The following is a 27,956-nucleotide window of genomic DNA, read 5'->3' on the forward strand; positions in this document are numbered from 1 at the left end:
GTCACAAGAACGGATATTTCTGAAAAAGCCTTCTTAGGTTCAGATTTTTTAAAATCTCCAGTTCCATTATATCTGTGTGGATGTCTAAAACGGAGCGTTTGGGAAATGATGACGTCCTCTCCTCATTTTGCGAATGCCAATTGTTGCTTTTTGTAATGAGCATGCACCAGAAACAATAACAAAGATGGCGGACTACCGGCTTTTTTTTACGTTTTGTTAGTTATTACTACTTTACATTTGAAAAATGTTCCAGTCACAGGAGGCCGAAGCAGGAACACTTTAAACATGTGGAGGCCGAATTGTGATTGAAGGCGAGGTTTTGGAGATCTTAGGACATAAACCTGAATGACCTCCCTTTCCTCGTTTATCATGTGTTAAAGATGTGTCAAGACAGTTAAAGGGTGGGAACTAAAATCATTGACCCTTATCTTGTGAACTCACTTGTGGTGACGTAAATATTACGGCGAACGTTATTTTGGAGTCGTTTTTGCGTTCCAGTGTGGACGGAGATATTTTGTAAAATGAAGGTAGTGTGGACAGATTTTTTCTTTTTTACATATGGAGGGGAAAATATTTAAAAATATCTGTATACGTGTAGACGAGGCATATAAGTCCACGACCCCGGGAAGCACCGAGGTCGGGCGAGGACGGCCAACCGGCACCAGGAAAAGGTCCCACGAGAGCGAGTGGGCCGTCCCTGACCCACCGAGTTGAATCCCCCGGGCAGACTGCACAGACCAGCCGTTGAGAATTGTGTCAAAATATAATTTTGAATCTGTGGCGGGCTGGATGTCACATCACTTTGATTTCATTTGAATTACACAGTGGTTGATTATGAATGGATAAAGGTCCAACATTATCGTCAGCGCTCTATGACCGTAACACCATAACACCGAAAGTCTCGTTGCCCCCCCTGTTCCGGCGCCAGTGGAAAGTATACAAGACCAAAACCTGTCTCATGAAGTCAGAAGCTGATCGGTTCAGTGGAAACTAAAGTGGAAGGTCGTGGGTGTCAGTGAAACTTGATTGCTTTTTAATAAATCAAATTATTAACAAGACCATGGAGTTAGTTTGGACTAAATTCCAGTGAAGGAGCTGAACTCGGGCAGAGACACGTATGGTGAAACGATTATGCATGAGCACATTTCTGTCCCGGCTGTTACGTTTGCAGAAAATGTCTCGCTTCTATTCGTGCAGTTTTCACTGAAACATTCACAGCTGACGTTCTCCTGGTAATATTGTTTTATTTGCTGACTTTACATGCTCCCATAGAGAGTCAGATGAAAACTCATAATTGTATTATGCTTGGACAAGAGTGGCAACAGTAAAAGTCTTCTACTGAATCATTTTTCATCAGCTCACAGACAGAAGAGGAAAACATGGTGCAGCCAGCAGGCCGGTCATATCAGGGGTCAGTGGTGCAGCTTCCTGCTGTGAAAGCAGAGTGGGAATAAAAACAGTGTTTACACTCAACACCAAGCCCACTGAAGTGCATCACAGTGAGGCAGGGGACTGCTGACATATGGATCTGTTTACCTACACAGCTCCACTGGAACTTAAGGGTGCGAATGTTTGGCCCATTCCCTCCAACGACTGAACAATATGCATCCACATATTAGCCCATTTACTACATTTCTGTCTTTGCAGTTTGAGTTCTGAGGAACACTGGAGGGTAAACAAAGAGGGACTTTTGAATTATAGTTCTGCAAAGATACAAGTAAACATCTCTGCAGTTATACTCAGAAGAGAAGTTTCTTGGTAGCTGTAAACAGCACACGAAGTACAAGTAAAACATGGTCATTTTTGGCGCCACTGTTTTTTTTTTTTTTTTTTTTTTTTTTTACAAATTTCAGGCCTGTTTATCTATTTAAATATTTAATCGCAATTAATCACATGATTTTCCATATTTAATCACGATTAATTGCACATTTTTTATCGGTTCAAAATGTACCTTAAAGGGAGATTTGTCAAGTATTTAATACTCTTATCAACATGGGAGTGGACAAATATGCTGCTTTATACAAATGTACATATACATTTATTATTGGAAATCAATTAACAACACAAAAAAATTATAAATATTGTCCAGAAACCCTCACAGGTACTGCATTTAGCATAAAAAATATGCTCAAATCATAACATGGCAAAGTCAAGCCCAACAGGCAACAACAGCTGCTCAAGGGACCCCTAACCTCCTTCGCCACGTAAGGGATAATGTACAGCGAGCCGTGCATCGCCCTGAAGGGGATTCTTTCACAGCAATGACCCGCTAGCTGTACATTATCCCGCTTATTACACGGCTACTTACTTAGGAAATCAATATTTTGACACAAAAACGGTCCGCCAGAGTCCAACATCAGAGTAGTAAAAAAGTAGTATGACATGGTTGGTACCAATGGATTCTTTATGTTTTCTAGTTTCATATGATACCAGTATCTTCACTCTAGCTTTAAAACTGAGCCACTACAACCTCTGAAAGATCGATTGCGTTAATGCATTAAAGAAATTAGTGAGGTTAAAATGAGTTTGCATTAACAGGTTATTATCGCGTTAACTTTGACAGCCCTAATAAATTTACAGCCCTAATAAATGTGTTTATTCCAACCCGATCTCATAAGAAAGTGTATAATTATCACAACATTTCCACATGTCATGATAATGCATTTTAGTTTTTTTGCATGTCATTTATACACCACATCTGGTGGCTTTGAAGAGAGCGATACAACGGCTTCAGTTCCCCGTCAGAAAGGGCTGTCTGACGGCAAGATAAGCTGTGAAATTATTGTAAATATAGCATACTCTTATTGTATATATTGTTGCTATAAATATTTTTTAGCTGTCTAAAATCTGTTGTTCTGCTGCTCCTGTACACAGCGGCTTTACCTCGCCGTCAGACAGCCCTTTCCGACGGGGAACTGAAGCCGTTATATCGCTCTCTTCAAAGCCACCAGACTCCATTTACAAAAACAGTAATTTTCCCTCTCAGGACACGGGAGTTGCTGGTCTACCGCTGCATCGATCGGTTAGTTAGTTTGTTTGTGTTATTGTGTGACTTTCTGATCTGAACTAACGTGGCGTCCACAGCAGTACGTTGCTTAGCTTCATGTCAGTACTCCTGTCTGCTTCTCCAAACTGGGAGCACGCCGACTATCATCTAAGTTACTGTATACATACCACCCCACTTTCAGTTATTTCCAAACTCCAAAAAAAATTGGCAAAGAACGCAGATGGATTCGACTTTAAATAGTTCAGCAAAGGCTGCAATGAATCTTTACTATTTGTTTTTATAAGCAAATAGATTTGTACATGATCAACAAAACAATGAAAAGGAATGTTATGTTTCTTAAAAGTGGACCCCAAGGGCAGCATATACATTGAAACATGTGTGTGTCAGGCTAACCCAGCAACGGGAGGTCGGTGACTGTTGTGCCCACATCTTCACAGAAACCTGGCTCCATCGTGACATCCCACATCAAGCTGCAGATGATGGGCAGACCGCAGGACAGATGCTCGGTGCTCAAACAGAGCCAATGTTGATGCCGGCCATATTATCTGTCAAGAGAGTTAACTAGTGTTTTTGTTGCTGCTGTTTACATTCCTCCTGATGCTAATTCAAAAAATGCACTACTGGTTTTGTTTTTCTTGTGTATCATAAATGAATGAGGCTACAACTGCCCTTCGTTGTGCAACCCTGTGTTACAGAATGGCAATAAATAATCCTTAACTCCTCTTGTTCACACATGCTGTTTATACTCTGTATATATACTGTATATATATGTATTTGGTACTTCTCATTATTAAATACTAGATTCCTGTTTACACCTCTGTATACATGTATTACTTCTCATCATGCATATACATACTGTTTACATTCAGTTTTCCCATCTGAAATACTGTCTTCAACCTAATTACAAATTTACGTTACTATTTTATATTTACTTATGTTTATATTTATTTTAACTGCACTATTTTCAGCCGATAAGACTGTTGTCAGGCTACTAAATAGGCATTATCAATCACTACAATCCCCATAGATGTGGGTCAAAAGGGGCCTACTGCACCCACCAGTAGGTTTTATCATCTATGCACATGGTTGATCACCGAAAGAAGGTATAAAAGAACACAGTAGTGACCTTTAGTGACCGTAGTAGTTATGACAGGAGCAGAAGCGGAAGTCAGGCACTCTAGTAATACCCAATTGGACTGTTATCAGACCATTAAATAGGCGTGATCAGTCGCTACAAGCACCATGGATCTGGGTCAGTGGGGACCTACTATGCCTACTACGTTGTAAAAGTGAAACTTAAAAGCAACACGTTCTTAGATGTAAAACTGAATGAAACGTCACGTTTTGAACACAAACAAAAATACTTTTTTAGGTTTAGACAACAAAACTACAACTTCTTTAGGTTTAGACAATAAAACTGCAACTTCTTTAGGTTTAGGTAACAAAACTATAACTTCTTTAGGTTTAGGCAACAAAACTACAACTTCTTAGGTTTAGGCAACAAAAAAAGTCCTGTTTTGTGTCCAATCCATCATCCCCAACCTCCCCCCTTTATGTAGTTTCACACTGTCTATACTACAGCGCCTGACTTCCACTTCTGCTCCTGTCATAATTACTATGGTCACTAGAGGTCCCTGTCGTGTTCTTTTATACCTTTTTTCGGTGATCTACCATGTGAATAGATGATAAAACCTACTATTGGGTGTAGTAGGCCTCTACTGACCCACATCTATGGGGCTTATAGCGCCTATTTAATAGCCTGCCAGCATTCTAATCGGCTGTGGTTTTAAGGTTATGTTGAGGTTAGGCATTTACAGTAGTTGATGGTTATGGTTAGGGGCAGAGGAATGCATTATGTCAACGAGGGTCCTCAGAAGTATAGAAAGATGAAACAGGTCTGTGTGTAGTAAAGCCGATGAGGTGTGTGGGAGTCGCGGTAGTGGTCTCTGCCAGAGTCAAACCCACTACAGTTAGTACGTCATATTCTAGTAACAGCTTTGTAGTTGGCAGAACTATAAAAATGTGGAAGTAGATAAAACTCAACAGCTCCAAAAATCTATGTGGACACAACAATTAGTGAAAACCATTCCTGTATACCTGGCCTCAATTATATTGTTTTTCCACTTGGAAACAGAAAGGTATGTGGAATATAGGTGGCCTGAATATTAAGGGGAACGTGGCCTCATTTGCCTCACAATTACCAGCTGTTTACTAAATCCCTGCATCCAGTTTTTTTCAGATATTTACAAATGTGTGACTATATCAGGAAGCATCTTAGAAACCTTGAACGAGCACGAGTCCCCTGGAGGCAATAAATAAATGTGATCCTGTTACTGTCGGGGTGTTCTCCTCTAACAGAGCTCACATCAGGACTTCAGCAGGCGGGGCGCACAAGCTGAACATATAGAGCTAGAAGATGAGGTGTGAGACGAATGTTTAAAGAGTGTAAAGATTGTTCGGTCAATGTCAGACATAAAACCTTACAAACACTCTATTATACTTCAAGGGAGAAGCTTTTTTTTACTGATGTTTCACCTGTTTGTAATAAGGGGAGACTTTACAGGTGAATAGGGTAAAGACTGCACCTTGGTTTATTTCTTTGTACATATTTACTCCCGTATTTATTTATTACTTGTATATAGAGCCAGTACAATGTAGCAATGTGCAATATCTTATTGTTTTTATAGGTCAAATAAATACAGATGTTTTATTCATAATATATCTTTCTTTTTTACTCTTCTTTATTTCTACTGGTTAATAGTTGTTGTATGTTGTTGCTGTTTAATAGATGTGTATGCACCGTCAGGATTGCTATCTAATTTCGTTATACTCAAATATGCAATGACAATAAAGGAATTTTATTCTTTTCTAAGGCAATTATTTTTTGAATTACAAGTTTTCTGAAATGTTTTGTTTAAATATGTAAATGAGGCATTATCTTATCAAATTTGTGCTAATTTGCGTACATTTCCAGACCAGAAATCTGAGGTTCAAAATTCTTGTTGACATATTAGAGTAAACGTTTTTTACAGAGGGAATTTAGGATTGTCGGACTTTTTTCTGACATTTTTTCTTTACTTTTTTTCAGGCATTTGTCGAACTTTTTTTTTACTTTTTTCTGACATTTTTTCTGACATTTTTTGGACATTTCTTTGAACTTTTTGTCAGACATTTTTGGGAACTTTTTAGTCCACCTTTTTTTTCGTTTTCCTATGAATGTACAGCAACACGTGTCATTTTCCGCTCTTTACAAGCATACAGTCTTAAATCAACGTTGACATCTGATTTCACAAGGGACATGAACAGCGGTCTCCTAGGAGAAAGTCCTGTGTTTTTAGACCCACTCATCCACCCCGACCTCCTCTCTACTTGGCGTTTGCTGCTCTTTATACTTCCTGTTCACAATTACGTGGATTGCACACAGATATATTTTGTGGGATATACATAAATTAGAGTGCAATACTTTTCATAGGTTTACGTAGTGAGACCAGCCTGCAGCATGAAACTTCCCCAGTTGATTACATTAAGACAAATAATTTAAGTTTTCTGAAATGTTATGTTTAAATATGCAAATGAAGCATTATCTAATGCTAACTTCTGGTGAATTTAAGAGAAATCTACAGACGCAAATAGACAAAGTAGTAAAATAACAACTAAATGTGTATTTTGGATCTTTCCACTAGTCTGAAAGAAGACACGTTATGGAAGCAAAATAGTCCAAAATCTCAACTTTGACCAGTGCATGAAAAATGATATTTTTGCCTGAGGTGTCTCCCAGTCTATGATCAATAATTCAACACTTTCTGGTCATGCAGTACATGTATTGGAAAAGCATGTGTCATTGTTTCTTGGAGGCCTTTGGGAAGCGTTGTGAACCTGATCCGCTCATAGCCATCCTCTGAGCAACAAGCTCCTTATCTCTTGCCAAGAAATATGAAAAAGTGGCTGTTTGGTTTGGAATGATGATTGCAAAAAAAGTTTATTTTGGGTGTTTGGAAAATAGACTCTGATTTGTGGTTGAGAGAAATGGCAAACACATTACATCTGGAGAGACTTTATAATGAAGGTAGAGGTGGTGTATTATATGTATTTAAGGGGGACAAATCGTGAAAAACTCAGTGCTTGTGCTCATACATGTCGGTATCTGGAGGAACTGTTAAATAAGACAAACAAAGTTTGCGATGTAAAGCCAAAGCTCACAATTTATGTGATCTCACTGTACGGTCCGATCATCAGCCGCGACCTGAGTGATCACACTGTGTGTCCCCTTTAATGCTTTAATGACTGTGGGCCTCATGGAAGAACATTTTCCTATTCTTGCCTTAACTTTCTCGTTCTTGTTTTCATACCGTGGGCTCGTACGAGTGTGCCACGTCAGATTCAGCAAACACTCCTAACTTCAGATAATCGTGTAAATGACCTGCGTAAACTTGATGAATGCCACCTGTGCATAAATGAGCGCATGAGAAATGTGAATAAGCCCCAGTGATACTCTCCTCCAAAGGCCCGTTACACTCCCCGTTGACCTATTACTGTCGACACAGAGACAAATTAACCTTCAATTGGTATGGAATTTAAGTCGTTTTGCAGTTTAAGATGTTGATATTGATGTTGTAGTGTTATACTATAGAATGAATGACCAATTTAAATTGATGATGATGTTGTTAGGTTATATGAATACATTTATAATTATATTATAATTATAATTGCAGAGTCAAACAGGATAATGTGACCATAAATATGAAGTGTAATTTATATGGGATTTTCAAACTCAAGTAATGAAATATACAATCCATTGGTGAAAAACTTTGGGTGGTATAACAGCAGATTAACTGAGTCCTACGACAGGTCTGGACCACTCTGTGAATTGTGTTCATACCTGAGAGAAAATTCAAAATAAAAAAAACGTGTTAAGTTCTCCTAAATCACTCGTACGAGCCGCTTAAGAACGAATCTGTTCGTACAAGAGGTTTTTGCGTGAGGCTTGTTACCGAGGATGTGCTGTGTGTTGTCTCTTGTTTGTTTGTATTCCTGCTGTGATCTCAAAAACAATAAAAATATTTTTTAAAAGAATGATACAAAAATAAAAATACACTTGAACTTTTTACTAAAACAAGACGATTATGATAATTCAGTTAAAATATTTTGTTACTCTTGGATGACAACCACGCTGTCAACATCTGAACAGAGAGAAGCCTCATGTTACTCCACACACATCACTGATCCTTTTATTCCTTAAAAATGATAATAACTTATCCCACATGCCCAAACCACGACTCATTCTGGTGTTCTTGTGAGAAAATGGTCCAGCTTGGTTTTCGGTTATTTATATTTCAGTGTAATGACACTGTTTTAATGCAGTGAATGTGATGATGTTGGAAAACTTACTGTGATTATTAGCTTTGTGTCAAGTAACCTTAACCTCACCTGATCTGTATCACTCTGTTGAAACTTTTTTTAAATGTTAGTAACACGCCAGTGTCATGGAAATAAATCATTTAAAATATTTTTTAAAAATGTATCTGTTCAAAATGTACCTTAAAGGGAGATTTGTCAAGTATTTAATCCTCTTATCAACATGGGAGTGGACAAATATGCTGCTTTATGCAAATATATGTATATATTTATTATTGGAAATCAATTAACAACACAAAACAATGACAGATATTGTCCAGAAACCCTCACAGGTACTGCATTTAGCATAAAACAATATGCTCAAATCATAACGTGGCAAACTGCAGCCCAACAGGCAACAACAGCTGTCAGTGTGTCAGTGTGCTGACTTGACTATGACTTGCCCCAAACTGCATGTGATTATCATAAAGTGGGCATGTCTGTAAAGGGGAGACTCGTGGGTACCCTTAGAACCCATTTACATTCACATATCTGGAGGTCAGAGGTCAAGGGACCCCTTTGAAAATGGCCATGACAGTTTTTCCTCGCCAAAATTTAGTGCAAGTTTGGAGCATTATTTAACCTCCTTCACGACAAGCAAAACTGAACCCACTACAACCTAAAAATCACAAATTGCCTTAATGTGTTAAAGAAATTAGTGTCGTTAAAATGAATTTTAAAATAAATGCCAACATTTGAAAACACAAAAGAAACAGAACTAAGTGTGTTTTAGAGCCAAACCCTCCAAAGTTCACATTTTAAAAAGCACGTCTTTGGTTTTATAACTTCATATTTTCTGGCTTGTTCACTTTTTTTACACCATGTTATCTTTTCCTTTTTGCTCACTTGTCTTCTGTCTACAAAATACTCTGTGACTATTGTTATATAGATGAAAGGAAATGTACTCATTGAACACTTACTGGAGTTAAATCGCCTTCGATCAGACACGCAATCCTTAGAATAATCTCAGGCACACCCTGCTGCTTGACCACATGATGCAAACAGAAGTGGACGCTTTGGTTTCGGGTTGCTGTTACTTGAAATATTGCAGGACACTTTTTCCACAGTGAGCGTGGTTTATTCTTCGGTCTCTATGGGACAAGAGTGATCTGCTTCTCAAGGCATTATTACAATCAATGTGTAAAACACCTGCATCCGTTTCCTGTGTAAAATCCCACTCGACGGCGAGTGTTGATTCATGTGTAAATCATTTTTTCAATTAATCATTTAGTCTATAAGTTGCCGTAATAGAGGTGACGTTTTTAAATGACTTGTTTTGTCCGACCAACAGTCCAAAACCCAACGATATTAAGATATAAAAGCAGCAAATCATCACCTTTGAGAGACCAGACCCAACATGTTTGGTGATGCATAGACAAGATACAGATACATAACAAAATAATAAAACATAAAAAAGCTGCTTGGTAGGAGATGAGATTGACTGTGAAAGGCCAGCATCACAACACATTACAGTCACGAAGCGAATAAAGCCCTTTTATTGACATCGACGCCAACATCAGACAACGATAACTGCTGAAATTATTGTCATATTTAGCGGTTGTGCCTGTCTGTCACACAGATTAAGGCTCATTATGTTTTAGTTTTTACTGGTAAATACTTCGACCAAAGTTAGTTGGGTGGATATAACGAGGTATTAACCACAGAAAAAGCTCCTACAGGACGTGTCATTTTGTAGTTCCACTTTCAGAATTTGTTAAACCAAACGGATAAAAACGAATGGGGGTCATTTGGTGTGAAGTGCGCCACTCGGCTCATCATATGAGAGACAATAAAACGACAATAAACGGGGGTTCTAAGTCTCTCACCTTTCAAACAGCTCACTGGATTTCCGCCCTGATCATAATTACACCCATGCGCCGGAGCCGATTCCAAGGTCTGCCTTCACTTTCCATTAAGAGCGATTGTTTTTTGTAACCAGATATAAGACATGGGCTTTGCTCAACTGACAGTTGTACTCGGGCAGAGAGGGCTACATGGACGGCCAAGGCGTGAGAACAAAGCACCAGTTTGGCTGCAGATGTGGATATGGTGGGACGCCAGCCAAAGAGGAGGAGAATAATGAGCTGTTTAAGAACGCTGTCCAGACCTGAGGGGCTCATTAAAGCTCCATCTGAGGGCAGAGTTCAAATCGCATGACTCATTACAGACCTTTTCCTCCCTCTCGCCGGGTCCCGATACAGGAGCCGGATCCTCTGAAGGACTTGGCCCGTGAAGGTGTGTCCATCAGGTCAGGCTGACCCTGCTCTACGTCCCAAAATGAGAGGCCGACGCTAATGGGGCTTTTGGGCGACTCATAAATGAATCAGTCTCATTTCACTTCAGCACAGGAACGACAGCTAGCGAACAATGTTCCAGTTGAAAGGGAAACATGTCATTCATGACACCGTGTCAGCTGAGAGACAACAAACAACTTTTATGTCCTGCAGTGGCGTCGTTTTATTGGCCACCTGAAAACAAGCACCTGGTAGATATGACGTGGCTTAACAACACTTCGTGACTTTGTGGGTTTATGAGGATTACGCTTCGTTAAACAAATGACAATTAAAGAAATTAGAAGACGCTGAAGGCTGCGGTTGTTTTCGTCAGTTCCTTGGCCAGTCCCTTGACTTTGGACAGACCTCTGCAGAACGTTAATGACGCACTCAGCCACGAAATCTGGACTTCGGAGGATGAACTGGGACACTGCTTGTGTCCTTTCTGGGAAATGCCAAAAACACAATATGACCTAATCCAGCACAGTCACACCAGCTGCCTCTCAGCTATATGACCCAAGTCCTTGTGATATTGATTTCACTGACAAATAGGACCAGGCGCCTGGGCTCTTTTAGTGTGCTTCTCGAAATAAGACACACTACATGTGTGGCGCAGAGTCACGCAGATCATTTTCAATTCCAAGGGCTTTACTGTTTTTACAGATAGTTTCTTCTCCCTGTTATTTCAGCTCTGAGCAGTCGTACCCAGTTTGTCTGGACCCTCAGAGGCGTGTAGGCAGGAGTGGAGTTTCCAACAGGTTCGACAGTTACGCAGTACGATGCTGAGACTGGGTAGTACCCGGATCTTCCGGCAATCTTCCGCATCCATTGGGCCCATGGACACGGCGCGGTAGCGTCCGCTCGGTCACATGGCTCGGTCACGGGGTCGCGCCGTTGTCACAGCTCGCTAACTCCGCCTCCCAGCCCTCGTTCCAGCCTCGGTCTGGGTCTCATTCACATGAACGGAAGAAGAAAAATAACTCTGGATTCAGCTATTAGTGCATTTTACAACTTTAGAACCTAATGGTTTAAATAAGGGCTATTAGAGTGTTCATACTGGGAAGTTCATTCACCTCAAAATAAATTATCCGCTGAGTTACAGACGTCTCTTTCCCGATGTAAGTCTATGGGGAAAAAGTCTTTTTGGGCCCAATGGCATCAGGTGACGGAGACGGATGTTGTATTACCGCCGTTTCCCCACTACGAAAATTGGGATCAACGACCGGCGCTCTTCCTGGAGGACTTGAGACAAACACAGAAGGCTCTTCTAATTTTTCATCTTCATCTCATTTGATCATTCCAACACAGGGATATTTTCCCAGCATCATGAACATCTGGATTGAAGCTAAGTGGTGGGTGAGAGCGGTGTGAAAATGGTCGACAAACGCCACTTTTTTCATGTATGTATCATAACAGCTTGTATATCCACCCTCCTCTGTCTTCATGTTTCTCTTTTTGAATGATGAATACAGACTACCGCCGCCTGCTGGTGTGGAGAGCTATTTCTTCTCAAGCAGGCGCAGAACATACGTGGTAGTTGGCCGTCGGCAGTAGTCTTTGCGGTGTGTTCGAGGCGTGAGGCGACGCAACAGTCGGCCTTCGTGGCAATTAGTTCTTTGATGTTGGGTTGGTGTGTCTGGAAGTGGCGTAGCTTAAGTAAGTAACTTGCACAACAAATAAATCAACATTGACTTCGGAAGTCCGGTATTTTTTGACCTCCTGTCTACGTGGCGTTTTCCTACGAATGTCCATCAACACGTGTCAATTTCTGCTCATTACAAGCATACAGTCTTTTCAAAATAAACATGCATCTTCACAGGACAAAGCTTAGTTAGGTTTAGGAAAAGATGGTGGTTTGGGTTAAAATAACTACAGAAGTGATGTAACTGAAGTACGTAACTTATGTGACAAATAAATCAACGTTGACTTCCGGTTTCCGCTGCTCTTTATACTTCCTGGTTCACAATTACGTTAATTACACACAAATAGATTTTGTTGGATATACACAAGTTACAGTGCATTATTTTTTGTAGGTATAAATACGAATGAGATGAAAACAGCCTGCAACACTTAATGCAACTCAGGAAATGTCTCATAAGATAATATTACAGTAAAATGTATCATCGAGCCTTTAAAACAGCACTCCGAGTGACTTCAACATATAAATCTACGCTGTCATTCACACCTTTCTAAATATGCATTATTCAGCAAACCTGTAACTCAGAAAGATATAAACCACATGTGAACGATAGCTATAAAATGCTTGTATTTAATAGAAAAATAAACACCAAATCGCATCTATTTGTTCTGCAGTGGCGCTGCGATGGGTCAGTAGGGGTTGTGTGTTTATTTCAACATCTGGTATTTTACTGCTAGAAGCCGGGGGACAATAAATGGTGATAAGTGGTGGTGGTGGTGGTGGTACCATAAAAAGCTGCAGTCTCAATCACAGCTTCACCTCCAACTAATGTTTGACTTGCAAGGGCACAACACCCCTTAAACCGAGACCCGGGTCCCTCTGAAAGCAGAATTAGAGCCTTTAAGGGTTGCAAAAACTGATGCTCATAAATCTTAATGGTTCATTATTTCTGCTTGTGCTTTGGTTTGGAATTAGAAATTTAAAAAAATGGAATCGAACTCATGCTGCTCAACAGGGAACAGGAGAGGTTGTTATAAAATCAGTAACAGCGCCATTTACATTTCTCCACAGTTTGTTCCATTGTTTGTTTTTAATTACTAATAATTTAGCAAATATTGGCCTGACGAGCTTTCCCTTTACCCTCAACCGAGACCAGTCGTGTTCGCTGGTGAGAACTGTTTCCGTCTTATATCACAACCCTGATGTTAACACTAGAGTCCATGACACGCTGTCAAAACGGAGGCAAACACTGTGCTTCTGTTTCATAAATCAGGGAGAAAGTAAGAAGACGTCCCGTACAAAAAGTTTATCTTATGAAGTAAAGTTCAAGTATATTAACCCCAAGTATACTTTATATATTAAGTATACCGATATCAATGTACTCGTAGTATACTTGAAAGTATTTCAATACTTATTGAGACTAAATTGGCTCACTTTTTAATTCATAAAAGTAATAATACTTTAATGTAAGAATAGTAAACTTTGAGTACTCAACTAGTTCACATCTGAGTTGTATTTTCTACTGCAACTATACTATGAACTGGTTCTAAGAATAACTATAAATAGGTATACTGTTAGTTTAATAGTTATATACTTTTAGCGCACTTTTTAATTTATAAAATAATACTTTTAAGTACACTGTAAGTGTAAAACTAGTAAACTTTGAGTACACAACTAGTTTACATCTAAGTTGTATTTTGTACTGCAACCATACTATGAACTATACTACAAGTTAATAGGTATATTGTTAATTGTATAGTTATATACTTTTAGCCCACTTTTTAGTTTATAAAAATATACTTTGTATACTTTAACGTATAGTACTAAGCCAATGATTTATGTAGTACATAAAAAGACTTGCTCCTTTTGCGATTTGACTTGATGTTTTGTGATGATAAAAAACATGCCTAGACATTTCTGTATACTTGTTAGTATAAGCCAAGCATACTTAGACTATTCTGTATACTTGTTAGTATAAGCCAAGTATACTTAGACTATTCTGTATACTTGTTAGTATAAACCAAGCATATGTTACCGGCACCAGACCTAGGGGAAATCTGGACCGGCAGCAAGGGTTACACAGGCTAGGAAGCACTGTGTAGCCATATATATAAATATCGTTTCTGTGGATTAATAGAGAGAGGACCAAAGTTAGCGTTTTAGCTCAAGCCACAGCTTGTTTATTTCTGAACTGCGCATGAGCAGAGCACGGAGCTACAGTCTCCCTCATTGATCCACAGCAGCACCACAGCGCCATCTACTGATAGGAAGGTGTAATACCTTGAAATAAGGACTGTGTCAAAACTGTTAGAATAGTTCAATTATTAACAAAAAATAGAGGGGGTGGGCGCCTGGGTTAGCTCAGTTGGTAGAGCGGGCGTCCATGTATCAAGGCTTGGTCCTGACCGCGGCGGCCCGGGTTCGAATCCGGCCTGAGGCCCTTTCCGCATCCACTCTCTCTCTCTCTCCCCCCTTTCCAAGACTCTATCCACTGTCCTCTGAATAAAAATGGAAAATGCCCCCAAAAAAATAACTTTAAAAAAAAAAAAAATAGAGGGGGTGTCTGTTTAAATAAAAACTAAACATGTAGCATTTCCAACCTACTACACATACTTAAACTATTCTGTATACTTGTTAGTATAAGCCAAGTATACTTAGACTATTCTGTATACTTGTCAGTATAAGCCAAGTATACTTGGACTTTTCTGTATACTCGTTAGTATAAGCCAAGTATACTTGGACTATTCTGTATACTCGTTAGTGTAAGCCAAGTATACTTGGACTATTCTGTATACTTGTCAGTATAAGCCAAGTATACTTGGACTTTTCTGTATACTCGTTAGTGTAAGCCAAGTATACTTGGACTTTTCTGTATACTTGTCAGTATAAGCCAAGGATACTTACAGTAACTATATCTCTGATAAGTACATAAAAAGTAAACTGCAAGTATACTCCCTTATTTTAAGTTTAAAATGAGTTTTAAGTTTAAAATGAGTACTACTTAGCTATACTAATGGCACACTTGTATAAAGTTATATTTGCTAAGGGGTCTCCTCTCAGTGTCTATATAAAACTGCTAAACTAACACACTTTAGCTTTAACTGCCGTCTTTAAATTTCAGTGTGCTTGTTTTAAATATATGATTCGTGAAGAATATAATATATGTATGTTTTATGGGCAGTGGTGACCTAAAGGTTAAATAAGCAGGATTGTGACCAGGACGTTGCTGGTTGTTAACTGTGAGAATGTCAGCGGAGCTTTTCCTCATAAAGAAATCAAAGCTGTCAGTGATACTCCTGTTAAAATATATGCCTTTACGAGTTTTATTTGTATTGTTTTGTTTCTGCCCACGTGTGTTTACTGTGTGGAATCACGGGCGGCTGATCCTTCGATGAGGCTGCTGTGATCGGTCCACAGCAGGAGCTGCTGACAGTTTGATTTATTGTTTGTTACATGTATATTAAATAAATGCAAGTATATCTAATTCATCTGTAATTAAATATCATTATGTGTTTAACGCAAAAAATCCCCGCAGAAAACATGGGTTTTATGACATATGACGGAATAAAAGGGCAGAATTTTGATGCTCTGGTTAAAATAAAAACACAATTTAGTCGTCAGGAAAAAATGTTGGCTTTGTACAATTCTGCAAATCAGGGATACGTTGAATGTGGATGTTTTTGCATTCAGTCAGAGCAAGTTACGTAGTACAACGAGTGACCGTTGTTGAAAGAATAACAAGCAAAATAGTCGAATTTTTTGCACGAGGTGCATGGGTCACACAAACATAGGACTCCCACCCAGGAGGCCGCTGTTCCTGTTTATAGGCTTGTTACATACATTATTTATTTACCCTAGATGTGTTGTTGTGTTACGTTGTTGTGTTACGTTGTTGTGTTACGTTGTTGCGTTACGCTGTTGCGTTACATTGTTGCGTTACGTTGTTGCGTTACGTTGTTGCGTTACGTTGTTGCGTTACGTTGTTGCGTTACGTTGTTTTACATTGTTGCTTTACATTGTTACATTATGTTGATACATTTTGTTGTTGCGTTACATTATGTTGTTGCGTTACATTATGTTGTTGCGTTAAATGATGTTGTTGCATTACATTATGTTGTTGCTTTACATTATGTTGTTGCATTGCAGTACGTTGTTACGGTACGTTGTTGCGTTGCGTTGCTGCATTACGTTGTTGCGTTGCGTTGCTGCATTACGTTGTTGCGTGACGTTGTTGCGTGACGTTGTTGGGTTACGTTGGTGCTTTACGTTGTTGCTTTACGTTGTTACATTGTTGCTTTACATTGTTACATTATGTTGATACATTATGTTGTTGCGTTACATTATGTTGTTGCGTTAAATGATGTTGTTGTGTTACATTATGTTATTGCTTTACATTATGTTGTTGTGTTGCGGTACGTTGTTACGGTACGTTGTTGCGTTGCGTTGCTGCATTATGTTGTTGCGTTACATTGTTGCTTTACGTTGTTGCTTTACGTTGTTACATTGTTGCTTTACGTTGTTACATTATGTTGTTGCGTTACATTATGTTGTTGCGTTAAATTATGTTGTTGCGTTACATTATGTTGTTGCGTTACATTATGTTGTTGCTTTACATTATGTTGTTGCATTACGGTACGTTGTTACGGTACGTTGTTGTGTTGCTGCGTTACGTTGTTGCGTTACGTTGTTGCGTTGCGTTGTTGCGTTACATTGTTGCGTTACGTTGTTGTACGTTGGTTCAGAAATGTCCATATTCTACATATCCGTGGTTTGCAGAAACTGGTTTGTTAACTTTATATTTAGTTGCATGTTTGCAGGCTAAAGATTTACTGAATCTGAAAACTTCCTTTACTTTTTGTCTTGTCTGTTTAACACAGTGTGTGTGTGTGTGTGTGTGCGTGCGTGCGGCCAAATCAAAGATAAGATAAGCCCAATTCCTCGCTGTCAGATATTTTATTGTCTACACTTTGTCGTCTCTTGAGTCCATCATTCTTCTGACATTTCAAAATAAACGCCTTGCTTTGCTCTTTTGTTTTTTTAAACTGTAAACTCTCACACTGCGGGAAGAGAAGAAAATAAAACTGAAATACTCAGAACCCCAGAGTGTCCTAATGGTGTGTTTAACCCTCAAACTAGATGTAGTTTGTCCACACTGGCTGCATGTAAATGATTCCGAGAATTTGAAAACACTGACTGTGGTTCACACACAACCTCGAGTCAGATCACCCAGAACGCAGTCATCAAGAACGCTGTTTAACGGTCTGGTTCGTCTCTACAGAGCAGAGTTACTAGACGTTACTCTGGTTCCAAGTTTAAGTTTAATTTGAAACCTGATTCTCAGTTTTGGATTATCTAAATTAAGTAGAGAAGCAACTAAAGCTAAAGATAAGCTTATTTCTATGCACTAGTTGTAAACCCTGAAGCATTGGCCTATATCATTTCTAAAAGAAAAAAAAAAAGAAACTCAGCCCTGTGGAGTCCCAGGTAATTTTTGCATCTTTGTACACTTATAGGAAACAGAGCTCCTTCGTTTTAAAGCCCCATAATCCCGTACTTTGTATGAAGTAGAGGAAAAAGGTATAAAAAAATGAAAATAGACCATCAAAACATCACGTCTTGGCACTCAGCTTGCATGACATTAATGATGGTGGGTTTACATTTAAGGTCTGAGGCATTTTGCCTTAGAAATTTAATGGATCCTGGTTTTATTGAGGGGTGTCTGTGTAGTTTATGGGGATTAGTTTAAGGGATGTATGGTGATTGGCTTTGATGTTTTCGTTCAGCATCATAAAGGAAACGGTTTTATTCACGAAAGGCAGCGTCTTCCTGCTGTTTAAGGACTGTAACTGTGCACGCTGAAAGGACTGAACATTGTTTGGCAGGTTTATATGAAGATTTGCCTACCTAAAAAAAGTGAGTTTAAAATAAGATACAGAGGGAATAAAGATATAAAAAAGGTACCGGCGTTGATTCTACTTGGTATAAAGACTTCAAGAACCTTTAAAAAGGTCAGAATCTGCACTTGCGGCAGATTTATTTTGTGTATGTTATACAAAACACAAGCATTTGTTTTAACAGAAGGGGTGTAAATCGATTAAAATATTTAATCAAAATCCATAGTCCATCCATAGTTAATGTCAATGACAAATATTGTCCAGAAACCCACACAGGTACTGCATTTAGCATAAAAATATGCTCCAATCATAACATGGCAAACTGCAGCCCAACAGGCAACAACAGCTGTCAGTGTGTCAGTGTGCTGACTTGACTATGACTTGCCCCAAACTGCATGTGATTATCATAAAGTGGGCATGTCTGTAAAGGGGAGACTCGTGGGTACCCATAGAACCCTTTTACATTCACTGATCTGGAGGTCAGAGGTCAAGGGACCCCTTTGAAAATGGCCATGACAGTTTTTCCTCACCAAAATTGTGCGTAAGTTTGGAGCGTTATTTAACCTCCTTCATGAAAAGCTAGTATGATATATGCCAGTATCTTCACTCTAGCTTTAAAACTGAGCCCACTACAACATCTGAAATATCGATAGCATCAATGCATTTAAAAATTAGCGGCGTTAAAACAAATTTGCGTTAACGTGCTATTATCATGTTAACTTTGATAGCCCTAGTCTCTAAATCCATTATTTTTTTCACTCTTGTTTTCAACACATTCTCACTTCCAAACTCGTCAAATACCGCCGCTTGGTCAGTGTCCCTCCGCATTGGTACCCCTCTTTCATTATTTTTGGACGGACCAGGGACGGCGTGTCAATTTACACTCGATGCCTGCATAGTGTCCTTTCAAAACACAACCACTTAGGTTAGGAAACAGTCATGGTTGGCGTTAACTTCACGACTCACAGGACTCATGATACTAACGAGTCACGTGACTTTGACTGACGTGACAAAACGAGTAAACCTTTTCGTTTCACACGGGACACGAACGACAGTCTCCTGGTTGAAAGTCTTGTGTTTGTTTGTGCATCAAAACTTCCTCATGCCCAGACACAACACTGAGGACATGACTAAGGTGTCTTTACTGGTAGCTGCGGTGCTGGATATGAGTGATAAGTCATTCATAATAATATGATAAGTTGTTTATCAGAGCTGTGGTCTGATGCAACTCAAACATTTTGACATTTTGATCGCTCACTTGCTGAATTTATTTTAAATGTTTTGACTCATCACCTCTCGAGTGGAGAAGATTTCCCCATTTAATTTTGGCAGCCTTCTCGGCGGGGGACGGGACGCTCCGCTCGGCTCGGCTGCACCAACTCTTTCTGAAGGAGGCTGATAAGATAACCGGCTGGTGGTTTGGCTCCTGCAGCGGGGGCGTCTGTGTTGGACTCGGTCAAAGTTCAGGACGCCTGCTGGTTACATAAGCAGAGGTCCGGGAGGGAACGGAGGCTCCAGAGAGTGTCGCACCATCAACAAACAGCTGAAGTGATCTCACACACTCACACGCACACACACGTCCATGTTTAAACCAGCCACTAAATGGGAACAGTGAGAGGTGGCTGCTTTCTCTGGTCTCTGTTGAAAGCACGTTTCCTGTTCACGGGTCGCCAGCGCCTACTGGAGCCGCTCACCACGCTGCATATAAAGTGATGTTTTGTTTCTCGCCGTGGACTGACCCAGTGTTGTTTCTGGACAGCGTGAAGTAAATCTGAACCTCAGCATGTCAAACAAAGCATCAAATATTGTGTTTCTCTTCCACCTTGAAGTGAAGTCAAAACCAGACTGTGGAGTCGTGCGCTCCGTTCGCACCGCAGCCGATAACTTTAACCTATCGGATCGTCTTTTTTCCCCCCTCTCATGTGGAGATCGGATGGTTTCTGTTCGGGGAACCTGTGGGGAGTCACGGCTTTGACTGCATGTGCAGCATTTGTGGTGTAAACTTAATAAGTGACTCAGTAAATCGACGTGACTTGTACTCGAATGCAACACACACTGGCAGGACTAAATCTGGTGTTCAGTACGGAAATGATTAGTCGAGTTTTCATTTAGTTTTGAGAACCGTTTTTAAGAAATGGATGAATTGATTGAAATCTTGACACGATTTCTATTATTTATTAAGGCTGTCAATCAATTAAATATTTAATTGTGATTAATCACAAAATAATCACACTTTTTCTATTCAAAATGTACCTTAAAGGGAGATTTGTCAAGTAGTTAATACTCTTATCAACATGGGAGTGAACAAATATGCTGCTTTATGCAAATGTATGTATATATTTATTATTGGAAATCAATTAACACAAAACAATGACAGATATTGTCCAGAAACCCTCACAGGTACTGCATTTAACATAAAACATATGCTCAAATCATAACATGGCAAACTGCAGCCCAACAGGCAACAACAGCTGTCAGTGTGTCAGTGTGCTGACTTGACTATGACTTGCCCCAAACTGCATGTGATTATCATAAAGTGGGCATGTCTGTAAAGGGGAGACTCGTGGGTACCCATAGAACCCATTTTCATTCACATATCTGGAGGTCAGAGGTCAAGGGACCCCTTTGAAAATGGCCATGACGAAATGGTTTTTCCTCACCAAAATTTAGCGCCAGTTTGGAGCGTTATTTAACCTCCTTCCTGACAAGCTAGTATGACATGGTTGGTACTAATGGATTTTTTAGGTTTTTCTTATTTCATATGATAAAAGGAATCTTCACTCTAGCTTTAAACCTGAAAAATTGCAAGTTGCGTTAATGTGTTAAAGAAACAACACAGATTTGCATTAACGTGTCGTAGTAACGTAGTCTCTGTATAATGCAATAGAGCTCAATACTTGAATCAATGCTAACAGTCTCAACATTAACTGATCATTTCCTTCATGAAGGTTATTTATTAATATATATTTATAAGATTTATTGCATGACTGTTGCGTTAGATTAATTTTATGTTCCTAATAAACCGGCATCTGAGTGTACCGATTAGTGCAGCTTTAAGGAGCTAAAACCTGCCTGACATTCTCACATCTACGGTCCTCTGTGCATCTTTAGCACAGCAGTGCGAGTGTCGTTTTTCTCAGATTACATGTAATGCAAACAGTGTTTATAATGGAAGCAGAAAATCAAATGACGTCAGAGAACCATGTTAACCAAAATGGAGTCCAGTTGTAGAAGAGACAATAGTATGTATAGGCCTTAAAGGCCTGGAGACAGGTAATCTACACAAGATGATTGATGACAAGCTAAACATATCCTGGTACCCTCGCAGTTCTTCACAGCATCAGCGGGACCACAACAACGTGAAAAAACCCTCTGCTGCCCAGTAAAGAAGACTCATCCGGCGCCGCAGCAGAGATCAAACGGCAGCGTGTGGAATGATATTCAAAGGAGACAAATTCTGGAATCAGCAGGTGAACTGACGATTCCTCCACCACTGATAAAGTCAAACACAACACAGAGTTGAAGGGACCAAAACCTTCAGTTAACAGGATCCTTCTGGGTTTTATTCAACCCAGTCGCCAGAAATTTTTTTTGGCATTGTACGTTTCTGCAAAACCATGGGATACGATGAATGCCGATGTTTCTGAACCAAAAATAATTTTCATTACAGCCTCGTATCACGCTTACAGACACGCACAATGCCGCGAGATTAACGTTGTGAAGCGATTGGTTTAGGCAACAAAACTACTTGATTAAGGTTAGAAAACGATCATGGTTTGAGTTCATATAATAATGTAACAATGTAACATAACAGCCTAATGTAACAACGTGACGTAACAAAGTGACGTAACAGCGTGACGTAACAGCGTGACGTAACAGCGCGACGTAACAGTGCGACGTAACAGCGGGATGTAACAGCGGGATGTAACAGCGTAACACAATAGCGTGACGTAATACAATAGCGTGACGTAACAGCGTGACGTAACAGCGTGATGTAACAGCGTGACGTAACAGCGTGACGTAACAGCGCGACGCGACTTAACAACGTGACGCAACAGAGTAACACAACAGAGTAACAAAACCGAGTAACACCACAGCGGAACGCGACAGCGGAACACAACAGCCTAACACAACAGCGGAACGCAGCAACGTACCTTACGCCCTTAGCAGATTTTCTTATGCAATGGAAGATATCAACGTTGATATTTGGTTTCACACGTGCTTGACCCCTCCCAGCCACCCTTTATCGCAGGTTATACTCGTTATTAACTTTCAATAACGGTCGCTCGTTGCACTACGTCACTGGCGCTCTGACCAAATACAAAAACGTTGACATTCAGCATATCTGTGGTTTGTAGAAACCTGCAATACCAAAATGTTTGTTCTGGTGACTGGGCTGATCTTTCATTTCTCTCCAAGTCATTAAAGAGGCATAAATATACTTTTTGCTATGTTGTTGCTTGTTACCTTCTTGTTTACTAAATGTGACATGAACAGCTCTCTGCTTGTGCAGTGGTCTATGTGTTTCCATATAACGTGTCCAGACTCCCACCCTTTACTCAAGAGACGGCAAGGGTTATATAAATGATCCTTCGTTTTGGACTCATCCCTCAGAGGTCAGTCAAGGAGACAATTTGCATGTCAAAATTGAACTCGACATCAGTGCAGATGTACTTTACCTCAGCAAGTAAATCCACTGACTGCTGCAACTGTGTTTAAATGAACTGATTTTGGTGCAAAATTTCAATTAATGTCACTTTGACTTGGCCCTGAGTCTACGTCGCTCAGACTGACGGCCGTGATGCTAAACAGTTTAACTTGGCTTTATCTGGCGATGCTCTGAGTTTTCATGTAGCCTGAATGCAGCATTATAAGTCTCTATTTATAATCAGTAAGAATCAACTCAAAGAAAGAATAATTTAAAAAAGAGTGAACACTGAACTTGTGCATGGTGTTTATAGATTTATTTTAGGGCTGTCAAAGTTAACGCAATGATAATGCATGTCATACTATTTCGCTCCAAACTTTGGCGAGGAAAATTAATTAATTAATTGATTTCCAATAATAAATATATACAGTACATACATTTGCATAAAGCAGCATATTTGATAAGAGTATTAAATACTTGACAAATCTCCCTTTAAGGTACATTTGAAACAGATGCAAAAATGTGCTATTAATTTACGATTAACAGTGATTAACTATGGACAATCATGTGATGAATTGCATTTCAATATTTTAATCAATTAACAGCCCTAATAAAAACCGATGGTCTGACACGGCTCACATGATAGCTTCCTTTGTTTTGGACTCTTTGGCTCAGTTCCCTCAGAGGACAGTCGAGAAGACAATTTGCATGTCAAAGTTGAACTTGGCATCAGTGTTGATGTACAGTAATTCACCTCAGCAAACAAATCCACTGACTGCTGCGGTTTTGTTATGTATTGTACTGCTATAAATGCTAGTTTGAATTGGCCCTGAGTCTACGTTCACGCTCACACTGACGGTCGTATTGCAAAACAGTTTAACGTGGCTTTCTCATTGCATTTTCATGGAGCCTGAATGCAGCGTTAACTCTCAACGTATAATCATAATACTCCAGCAAGAATGAACTCAAAGAAAGATACATTTAAAAAGAGTGAACTTGTGCATGCAGGTGTTTATAGGTTTCTTCATATTACATTTGTTAAACCAGGGGTCCGTGGCACTCTGTCAACGGTTCCGCAAAATCATTTGCTATAAATTATATAAATTGTTCTGTATCATTAAAAAGGGACGATTTCCACATATAAAACAAGAATATTGTGTTGTAGCTTTGGGTCAATAGAAACTGTGATATGATTGTGACACACAGCAATAAGTTCGTAACTTAATGACAGTCAGCGTTACAGAGGTAAGTTTAAATATCTGGATTTATTAGGACAGTGCTAGTCTTACTACTGATTTTCTGAACGTTTTTAAGATCAATTACTTGAAAATTTAGGCTAGAAATGCTAAATTGAGTCCAAATGCAGTTTGAATAAAATCACCTTCTGTTTGAAGTATGTATTTGTTGTATTTAGGTTGAAAAGTTTTACTATTAAGAAATACCTCCGATGGCATCTTAGAGTACAAATGGTTGTAAGCATTATGCTTTAATTGGTGTTACCATTTAGAGGGGGTCCTTGTGAAAATGTTCTCTCCTGTAAGGGGTCCCTGGCTCCGAAAAAGTTTGAGAACCTCTGTGTTAAAGGGACTGTTTGTAAGATTCAGAAATGCTTCTTAACAGCAACACCTGTGGCCGTTAAGTCAACGAAAGTCAGCGTCGGGCTCGCACTTGCTCGCTCTACATAGACATGAACGAGCATCGCTCAAAACAGTGAGGCGACACACGTCAGCTAAAACCACAATATCACTCTATATTTCAGCTGCTTGGCAGTAATGTTAGCTGACCAGACGAAGGTCTCTCCATGAATCAATGCTAATCCTAGTGTTGGCTTTTCCTGCCTCAGCCTCCCGGCCGCGGCGGGAGGGAACAGGGGAGACACCAGAGTTTTGGTCGGAGACGATAACGTTTCCAAAGCTACGGTCTCCCCCGCGCACTACGACCGCGGCCAACACTGTTTTGCATGACGGGCTTCACTAGATAGAACTTTGCGGTTTTGATGCTTCCATGTAGTTTGTGTTGGAGTCTGAGTCTGAACAGCGTAGCCACACGCGAGTGCGCATAGGACACCGACCCGGATTGATTTATACGTGTAAGAAGTTACAAACAGTCCCTTTAAACGACATGACTGCCAGGATTTAGTACGAACCAGGATCAGTCAGCAGAGTAGGATCTGAAACAGTCTCAGGAACCAAAACCTGAACTAGGTTCATGCAAGTCAAACACAGATCAAGTTTTCCTGATTAATGTACATAAGTCCAGTATTCGCTCTTGTTTGCTCACCAACTCCTGAGAGAAATATCAGTCTCTTTAAGCTGCTAGATGTTCCACTTTCTTCACCAGCTGGTCTCTGACTGTGACAGATCAGCCAGTTGTTAGAAAGCTGAACCTCAAACTAAGTTATGTTGTAATAGTCCTGCATCACGATCTGAGTAACTCTGTTGTGTATATGTCTTTCTAAACTTAGAATAATTAACATTTAAAAGTCAGAATGAATGAGCAGAGAAGTAACAGGACAGGAAGTCGGTGAAGGTCCGGCATTCCTCCGCATCATCTGATCGGATTTTGAACCTTTTATCATCGTCTATAGCAGCGGTCCTTCAATATGTTTTCTATCACGGCAGCTCGCCACGTTAATGCCACATCGTCCAACTGCATCGTCTCGTTAAAGCGCTTTGTAAAGTTTTATTTTTTGCTCTGAACACCATCTGTAAGAGAAGAACTGAGGCGGCTTCACCAGTAAAGTCAAGATGATGAATGTCCCTGAACGGTGAGATTACCTCTCCACTTTTATACTTCTATAACTTCTATGAAGCAGAGAGGTTGACTTTAATGGCTTTCATATTTAAATGCAAGTGAAACACGGCTTATAAATGAAATCACAAGACAGGCTTTAAATAAAATGTTAATATGGGGGAAGCCGAGGTTTTTTTGTATTCCTTTTAGGAAACCATACTGCACTTCTCTCGTTAGAGAGAACATATTCTGTGTATATTAAAGTCAAACTGTAACTTTTGAAGAAGTTATAACACATTCTTCCTCTTACAGATGAAATGTTAAATTCAGACATAATAAAACAGCCTCCAGCTCAGGAGTTTTGCTGCTACAGTCTCACTTGGACTGGTATTACCACAAGTCTGTTATGGTGGCTAATGTTAGCAAACTGTAAGAGATATTGCAGGTGATGCCGAGTCAGTGTGCTGACTCAACTTAGCATTTTCAGGGTCATACTTGTATTTTGGGTTTCAACTAGAACATGTTTATCTGCTTTAATGTTAAAAAAACACTTAATTTCTCTCATCCTGTCTGTCTGAATATACCTGTATTCACCGTCCGTCTGAAACGCTCCGTTTTTGGCGCCTGCCTCTTTAACCACTTAAGCCCGAGGGTGCTGGAAGGTGTGGTTCGCCTAGACAGACATACCCAAAATAAAACAGTAACAGTGTGACTGTCACTATGTCTGAGTAAATTGTGATGAACCAAAGAAGAAATTTACATTTTTATCCTTGTCTAAAATGTTTTCTAGATTAGACAGTGGATAAAACCATTATAGCAATGATGCCATGCACAGATATGCCATTGAATTCATTCAGCAACTCCTTGACTACAACTGTGCCAAAGCAGATATAAATAACACAAAGCACATAGATTAAGGATAGAATAGGACCAGGCGGACTCTCCATTTGGCCACCCAAAGTGTGCCAAATGGGTTTTCTACTTCTTAAAAGGGAATCTGGCTCTAAACTACTACTGATATCCACTACAGGAGGCTATGTGCACACAATGGAGCCTTAGGCCATGACATTTACTCTGTGCATCATCACATTCTACCATTGTGCACAGTAGAAAATCAATAAAAAACAACCAAATTGTGTAATTTTGACTCCAAATGGAGTAGTTTTATTATAATAATGAAATGTGATCAAGTAAAAACTTAGATAATAACAAATAAGATCAATAACAATGTAAATAAGATTAAAAAGAATAATCCAAAAAGAATAAAAATACAATTTCTCGTGTTGATTTTGTAACTAAAATATGGAAATCATTGCCAAACAAACATTGTTTGGACAAAATACACTTGGAGTGGTTTTTTTAGTGGCGTTCAAATTATAATTAGGTAACAGCCTTAATAAATACAGTGACATCGATGGTGTAAATAGGCGACTAAGACACAGCTGGCTGGTTTCAATGCATTTCTACATTTTTAACGGCCCTGAAATTGAACTGTAGGCTATTAATGCCTATAATATTAAAATAAAATATATATATTATATATATATTTCCATATTTTGTCACGTATAAAATAAACACCGTAAGCAGACAACTTGACTACTATAAGCTAATTATTTAAACAGCATTTTTATAGGAATAATTCTGTCGCAAGCTTCTTGATCCATATAAGCGGTTGATCACTGTAGAAATAGATAATTACAGTAATTACAGAGTCAGTTCTCCCAAATCACAAAAGTATTTCCCTCCTTAGCACTAGTGCTATCTAGCTATGCAGACCATTGGTTTTATTTATCTGTGGCTGAGGTTTAGACTTAATAAAGCAGGTGAGTGGACTTTTTTCTTGTAGTGATGAGAGAGCAGAAGAATATAGATATATTTCAAACTCAACAGCATCGTCCTGGCTTCTCCACACAATCCACAGACCTCAGTTTTATGAATAAAATCATGTTCAATAATGTTCAGTGGAAGCAGCAGCAGGATACTGACATCAGTAATCAAACAGTAAACATGTTGTTATAATCCAGCAGAGCGGCGTCCTATCAGATCGGACGCTGCAACAAAGATTTCATGATCATTTTTCCTCACAGGGCAAAACTGTCAAGACTGTTTCCAACTGGTCAGCGGCACATATTTGGGTTTACAGATTTGTTTTATCTTCACGATCAAATCTGTTGAACGTGGTGATTCCATTCAAATTAACTGAATTCCTCCCAAAAATGTGACTGACAGCATCTAATGTGTGATCCTCCTGACAGCTCCAACAGTACAGCCTTCCAAACAACATGTAATATACCTTCATTACAAATCAGCATCTGTAATAATATATAAGTATTTAAACTAAAGAGTGTTGAGCAACCTGAACAAAAGA

At 39.4% G+C, this 27,956-nt stretch overlaps 1 long non-coding RNA gene across 1 annotated transcript; it reads right to left on the minus strand.

Annotated features, from left to right (window-relative positions):
- Nucleotides 1-1,201: 1,201 nt before the first annotated feature.
- Nucleotides 1,202-26,263, minus strand: LOC141774972 (uncharacterized). Its single transcript, XR_012595532.1, has 3 exons — nucleotides 26,173-26,263; nucleotides 3,401-3,552; nucleotides 1,202-1,431 (listed from the first exon to the last, which is right to left on the minus strand). It is a non-coding gene; the product is annotated as an uncharacterized LOC141774972 (long non-coding RNA).
- Between the last annotated feature and the right edge of the window lie 1,693 nt (nucleotides 26,264-27,956).

The sequence above is a fragment of the Sebastes fasciatus genome, chromosome 1, assembly GCF_043250625.1.
Source record: "Sebastes fasciatus isolate fSebFas1 chromosome 1, fSebFas1.pri, whole genome shotgun sequence".
Classification (NCBI taxonomy): Eukaryota; Metazoa; Chordata; class Actinopteri; order Perciformes; family Sebastidae; genus Sebastes; species Sebastes fasciatus.